The 7,086-nt window shown below is 61.1% G+C and overlaps 1 long non-coding RNA gene across 1 annotated transcript; it reads left to right on the forward strand.

The window, feature by feature from the left end:
• Positions 1-1,268: 1,268 nt before the first annotated feature.
• On the forward strand, positions 1,269-2,557 carry LOC115837947. The gene is made up of 3 exons (XR_004032977.1): positions 1,269-1,667; positions 1,988-2,161; positions 2,287-2,557. It is a non-coding gene; the product is annotated as an uncharacterized LOC115837947 (long non-coding RNA).
• Positions 2,558-7,086: the final 4,529 nt, after the last annotated feature.

The raw sequence follows: 7,086 nt of genomic DNA on the forward strand, positions 1-7,086 counted from the left end.
ACCCAGGCCACCCAGGAGTGGGTGACCCCCTCCACAGTCCCGTCGGCTCTGCCCTTTTGCCTAGAATTGGGGCCAGGATCAGGTGGTGACAGAGCCACCTGGGTTTCCGGAGACTCTCAAGCCAGCCCCAAGTCATGACAAATGCCAGTCGCCTTGGACACAGGCAAGGCCAACCTGCTTGCCGCCCCCAGCCAGGACCTGCCACCAAGGGTGTGTGATGGGGAGACCCCAATCCCGGGTGCTGGACGGGCTCAGGAGCTCCCCCTTCCGGGATTTCACGCCCAAATTATGTAACAGACGAGGGCCTGGGACGGGGCCTGATGGGGATCTGTCCTTGCAGGGCCTGGACGCAGAGACCAGAGGCCGGAACTGGCAGGCTGTCCTCACAGGCTCTGTGACGCTGGCTGGTCGTCCCATCTCTCTGGGGCCCCACAGGACCGGGGACCAGGTCGTGGAATGACAGTGGACCACAGTGGTCGGGGGACCCACTCGTTGGCGGCAGGCGCAGGCCCGTGTGATGGGGACAATGAGCTTTGGTATTTGTGAGTCCTGTCCAGAGCATAGGTCCTCCTATTCAGAAGCCACCTCATAAACATCCCCAGTGCCTCCAGGACTTAGGAAGGCATCCCCTTGTGGTTCTGGCCAGTTGGGGACATGGGGCCGGGGAGTCCATGCCGCTCAGAACAGGCTCAGCTGCATCTAATCCCAGGGAAGCCCCTAAGGAGCCTGCACACCCCCCAGGCTGGCCCACAGGAGCTGAGGCGGGTCTCTCCTCCAGGTTCACCTCCTGGGCTCACCGCCCCTTCCCCACATCCCAAGGCCGGCTCTGCAGAGTCATGGGGAGAAGAAGCCGGAGCCCCAGCCATATTCACCACTCACGCCGACACCCACTCTGGTGTCCTCCGGCCAGCAACAGCGAGGGACAGAGGGACGCCCCCTGCGCCTGCCCAGTCCAGAGGCTTCTTGGGAGATGCCAGGCCCTGCTCCCAGCCCTGTACACCCCGCTATAGACCTCATGTCTCACCATAAAGGAGGCCAGGAGGTTTTAAGCTTCTACCTGGTCTGAGCACTTTTCTGGAAACTAAATAGCCACTCTGCTTCCCACTGGCAGCAGGAGAGCGTGGTGTGAGGGGCGGTGTCTGCACTCCCCCTGCAAGGCCCCTCCCCTGCACCCCACTTCCTCCTGCCTGCCGTCTCCAGGCAGGGTTGAGGGGGGCAGGCCAGGCCTGCAGCTGGGGTCAGGGGCATAGACAGCCACAGCGGGGGAGGTGGGGAGCAGTCTGCAGGCCTGGGCAGGCGGCTCTGTAAAGGATGCTCTGTGGTGGTGAGAGAGAGGGTGTGCAGCGGACGTGGCCATAAATCACCCTCCTCACGGCAGCCCCACACCCATGGATCAGGGCATGGGCACAGGGCCATCTCTTTCCAGGAGAAGGGCTGGTGTGGGTGGCCAGATCCTGACCGTCTCCAGGCCGTAGGACACAGCCAGAAGACAGAGCAGTTCCTCAGTTTACCCACAGCACCAGCCTCACAGTAACAGCCAGCACACAGCACTTAGGCTGCCTGGTGTTCCAGAAGCTTCTGCGGGGGCTCTATGCTGAGCTCAAGGCACCCCTAAGAGGAGGGCATTTTGCTGTCCCCACTTTGCCGAGAAGGAACTGGGGCTCGGGGTGGGTGCTCACTCACCCAAGGTCCCACAGCCAGCATTGATCGTAGCTGGGTGTGTTCGGGCCAGTCTGGCCCCCACCATGTCCCAGAGCTGCTCTCATCAGGGCAGTAAAGGCAGAGCCCATAGCCCTCGCCCCTGATGGGCCAGGGCCGTGCTGCCCGAGGCCCACTCCACCGTGATTTGAAAGGGAGACCACAGTGGGTAGGAGAGACGGGGGGGAGGGGAGAGGGGAGAGAAGGGGGAGACGGGGTGGAGGGGGCAGAAGGGGAAGAGAGGGGAGAGGGGCCTAGGCCCCCAAGACTTTCCCCTTGGTGTCTGCAGGTGGTTTAAGGCGTGAATGAATGAAGGAGCAAGCAGTAAGCCCCGACAGCAAGGCCACCACAGCCCTCACCCCACAGGGAAGCCTGAGCAAGGACCCAAGCAGGGGACAAGCAGGCTCACCCCGCCCTTGCGGGACTGACCACGAGGCCCCGTGCGGTGGAACGCGCCATGACAGTGAGTGTTCTGCCCCATCCCACGTGGCTCCCACTGGCCATGAGTGGCTGCCAAGCTCTCAGAAATGGGGCTGGTGCCCCTGCAGACCTGGATCTTTTACTCAGTGCAGCTTTGATTTGTTTCAGCTTCAGAAGGCTCGTGTAGCTAGCGCCGTATCGGACAGCGGGGGAGAGAGAAAATGCACAGTCCAGGGAATGTGGAGACAGGCCCAGTGCTGGGCATGGGGGCTGGAAGGAGCAGCCGGGGAACAGGGGTCAGGGCCTGGAGTCCCGCCTTGCAGGTCAGAGGTCAGAGGTCAGGGAAGGCCTGGGTGGGGGTGAATGAACAGGCCCCCCAGTGATATCAGAGGGGCAGGCGGGGAAGGGTCCCAGAAGAGCACCTCGGGGAGTATGCACAGGGAGGCAGGGGCCCAGAGGCGGGAAGGGGGACCTGGTGTGTCCAGCGGGCAGCGGGAGGGCAGCATGGCTGCCACCGGGGCAGTGGCAGTGGATGGGTGGCCTGGGGCTGGGCTTCGGGCAGGGTCAGGGTTGCAGGTGTCCTGCTGAGGGGCACAGGCCTGGGCAGGCTGGCACGGCTATAGCAGGGCCCCTATGGCTTCTCTGCTGAGGGTGAGGGTGGAGGGCAGAGGCTGGAGCATCAGAGGCCCCGCCCAGCTGCGGTGCCCTGGGGAGGGCTGCCGAGTTCTGGCTGTGCCTTGAAGGTTTGCCCGAAAGATTCATTGTTGGAACAGATGTGGTCACAAGAGCAAGGGGGATGTCAGATGGCCTGGGCCCTGGAGAACAGGGTGCATCCCTGGGAGGGGGATGGCCCGTCACCAGGGAGCCTTCTGAGACCATTTTGTAGGTGGGGAAACTGAGGCTCAGGAGGAAAAGCCAGTTGCCCAGCACGCGAAGACACAGCCTATCTTCCTGCCCCGACGTCCTTGTCTGTCCCCAGATCTGAACCTGCCCCAGCCCCAGGACTCTGAGTGCAGCCAGAGGGGAGCCGGGCTGGGGAGTGGGGAGCACGGAGACTGGCCTGGATGGTGCCAGAGCAAACAGGAGAAATGCTCCCCCGCGCAGAGGCTGTGGCACAGCCCAGAGGGTCCCGGGGCTGCCTGGGCAGGGGCAGCTCCCAGCGAGAGGCCCCTGGGATTTGGGTAAGTAGAGGCACATGCAGACTTTGGCCACAGGGCACCTCGCGCACGAGGGGAGTTCACCACACAAGCTGAGCGGAGGGCGGATGCAGGAGAGCAGCGGTTTCTCGGAAGCCAAGGGTGGTCACGGAGTCTCACGCCACAGCGCTTCCCACAGGGCCACACCATCCGGTCTGCGGAGGGGGCTGCACTGCCTGGAAGGACCATCTGATTCTGGATTCCACCCTCACCCTGGGCCACCACTGAGTCTCCCAAGTGGCCTCTTAGCCCCCAGGGCCGGGCGGCATCCCAATCGCCTTGGGATGTCTGTGCTCAGAATGTGGCACACACGCCCCGGCAGGGCCACCCTCCTCCTCCTGCATCTGCCACAGCCGTGGGTTCGGGGTCTCTATCGTGGGCAGAGATTCCCACAGTCAAGGTGAGGGTCCCAGGAGCAGCCGTGACCAGGCCCTGGCTGCCAGGGAGAGGCTGTCCTCAGCCGATGGGGCAGACACCCTGAGAGGGACCCTCGTCCAGGGGAGGGCCCTGCTGCCCACAATTCCTTGACGTTCCTGCACCAGCAGGATGGGCTGAGGGAGGCGCCTCGCCGGTGTCAGTGCCCAGCATACTGTGCCCCAGCGGAGGGGGAGACCCTTCTGAGCCTGGGCCTGGGTGTGAATGAGGGCAGGTTTCTCACCTCTCTGACCTTAGCTTCCTCAGCTGGGAAGGGGAGCCGCAGCACCCCCTTAGGGGTCATGAGGAAGGGGGAGCTCAGGGAGGGCCCCGGGGAGGGCTTCCTCCTCACCTCCTTTCAGCTTTTGGACACTGGAGCTCAGAGGACCAAGTGAATGAATGAATGACTCAGTCAATCAACTGATCCATCAATTCGTGGACCCCTGAACAGCTGGACAGCTGGGCTGTGGGCAGGACAGGGGACTCTCGCTGAAGCCGCGTTCATATGTGTTCAGCTTTGTGAGTGGGGCGAGGTTGAGGGCTTATTCAGTGGGGCAGGCACACGGCAGGGCCAGTACCCTTGGAGGGTCAGGCCACAGGAGCAGGGACACCTGCCAGGATGCCCAACCCCAGAGGTGGTGGGAGCCGTTGAGGAGCCGTGGTCCCCGTCAGCGGTGGCTGTCATGAGGGCTGCTCCCACGTCGTCTGCAGGATTCCAGCCGCAGCCGCCCCACACCCGAGCTGCCCCTAGTCGCCCACCGTGGCCGGACAAAGCCCCCGGCAGCCAAGGTGCTCCGCGGGATGGGTTTCTTGAAGCCAGTATTTCCCATGGTATCTTACGTCCCAGCAGAGGCCTCCACCGTGCCCGGACCAGCGGCCCACTCCGTGAGTCGAGTGTGCACCTGGCGCCCCTCTTTCTGGAAATCCACGAACACTGGGCTCCCAGCAGAGGACTGAGGCTGAGCAGGCCACTTCCCTGGAGCTGACCCCACAGCGTAGGTACAGGGCGGCCGTGAACACTAAGGGCTGTCTCGGGCTGTGAGCTTCTTGTTCACTGCAGGGAGCAGTGTGTTGGCTCCTGACCAAGCCCTGTCACTGCTGCCCAGCCACACGTGGGGCCCCCTTCACCCACTCTGACCACCTCATGCAGGTGAAGCCACTGTGGAAACAGCCTGGCAGTCCCTCGAAAAATGAAGTCATAAACCCCAGCAATTGCACTCCTAGGCCTCTGACAGAGCTTGCATGTCCCCTCCAAAGCTCATCTTTAGCTGTGAGCCCCAGTGCTGGAGGTGGGGCCTGGTGTGTTTGGGTCCTGGGGGCGGATCCCTCATGGCTGGGTGCCATGCACCCACTCACCACAGTGAGTTCTCACGAGATCTGGTTGTTGAAAAGTGTGTCGTATCTCCCCCACAACTCTCTGTCTTTTGTTCTAGCTCTGGCCATGTAACAAGCCTGCTCCTCCTTCACCTTCTGCCATGACTGTAAGCTTTCTGAGGGCTGACCAGAAGCCCAGCAGATGCCAGCACCATGCTTCCTATACAGCCGGCAGAACCGTGAGCCAGCTAAACCTCTCCTCATAAATCACCCAGCCCCAGGTTTATCTTTACAGCAATGCAAGACCTGACTAATGCAGCACAAGCTCCCCAAAATAAAAAGAAATATTCAAACAAATAGGCGCACGGGAGTGTTCCCAGCAGCACTATTCACAGCAGCCAAAAGGTGGAGGAGCCACAGGCCTGTCAGCTGATGATTGATAAAGAAAGCACGGCCTATCATCCCAGCACTGTGGGAGGCCAAGGCGGGCGGATCACCTGAGGTCGGGAGTTCAAGACCAGCCTGGCCAACATGGTGAAACCCAGTCTCTACTAAAAATATAAAAATTAGCTGGGTGTGGTGATGAGTGCCTGTAGTCCCAGCTACTTGGGAGGCTGAGGGACAAGAACCGCTGAACCCAGGAGGCAGAGGTTGCAGTGAACCGAGATCATGCCATTGCTCTCCAGCCTGGGTAACAGAGTGAGACTCTGTCTCTAAATAAATGAATAAATAAATGAAGTGCGGCATATCCATGTGGGGGAATAGCATTCAGCCCTAAAAAGGGATGCCACGGGGACACGAGCGGTAACATGAAGTGCCTGAAAACCCTGCTCAGCGGGAGAAGCAGACACAGAGACCGCCGGTTGCAGGATTCCGCTGATAGGAGATGCACAGAGCGGGCAGCTCCATGGAGACAGCAGATTCCGCGGTGCGGGGGCGGGGAGAGGAACGGGAGTGGCTGCTTAATGGGCTCCAGAGCTTCTCAGGGGGTGGGGGATGAAAGTGTCTGAGGAGTAGACAGAGATGGTGGCTGCACAGTGTGGCAAATGTGCTAAATGCCACCAAACCACACTCGTTAAGTGGTCATTTTATGTCATGTGAATTTCACCTCTTTTTTTTTTTTTTTTTTTTTTTAAAAAGCCCAGCTCAGAGTCCAGCCCCAACCCTCTCTCAGTGACCTCTGCCCTGCGACACAGGGCCACCCAGACCGTGAGCTTGGGGCCCCTCAGGCTGCCCACTGAGGAGGGGCAGCTACTGCTGAGGTCTGACCTTGCCTCTCCTGATGCCCCAGCCACACTTGGGAGAGAGGCAGGGTGGGGGGTGGCTGCCCTCCTGGCCAAGGACACCGTCCCCGGGCCAGTCACAGGTTTGCCAGGGAGAGCCGTAAGAGACCTCAGCGTTAGCACTGCCCAAGCCTGTCTGCTGCTGGCATATTCCCTGTGTGGGGACACAGTAATGCCCACTCCCCCTAAGGATGTACATGTCCCAGTCCAACAACCCGTGGCTGTGCCACCTTATGTGGCAGCAGGGACTCTGCAGGACGGATGGAGCAGGATCGCGCTGGATGCTCTCTGTGGCCCAGTGTCCTCACAGGGTCCTTAGGAGAGGGGGCGGGAGGGTCAGAGTCAGGGGGAGCCTGGAAGACACGGCACAGATGGCTTTAAAGGAGGGGCCGTGGGTGAAGGGGCGCAGGAACCTCCAGACCCCGGAGAGGGCAGGATCCGGATTCTCCCCAGGGCCTCCAGCAGCCAGCCCTTTCAACACATGGACTTTAGATTTATTTCACTTTTGGGACTGCAAGAGAATAAACTGTGGCTTTTGTTACAGCAGCCATGGGAGACTCATGACCTCGCCCCCTCCCTCACACATCTTTCCAGGAGACCCTCCAAGCCCAGACGAGCGCTGAGGGGGGACAAGCAGGGCTCCCCGGGAGACTCCCTGTCACTGGCATGGAGGATGGGCCTTCTCAGAGCCTTTAAGGGGTCCCTGTGGACTCGTCCAAGCTCCCAGCAGGAGACATAGCCTGCAGTGGTCTGCCACCATC

The sequence above is a fragment of the Nomascus leucogenys genome, chromosome 13 (assembly GCF_006542625.1).
Source record: "Nomascus leucogenys isolate Asia chromosome 13, Asia_NLE_v1, whole genome shotgun sequence".
Lineage (NCBI taxonomy): Eukaryota > Metazoa > Chordata > Mammalia > Primates > Hylobatidae > Nomascus > Nomascus leucogenys.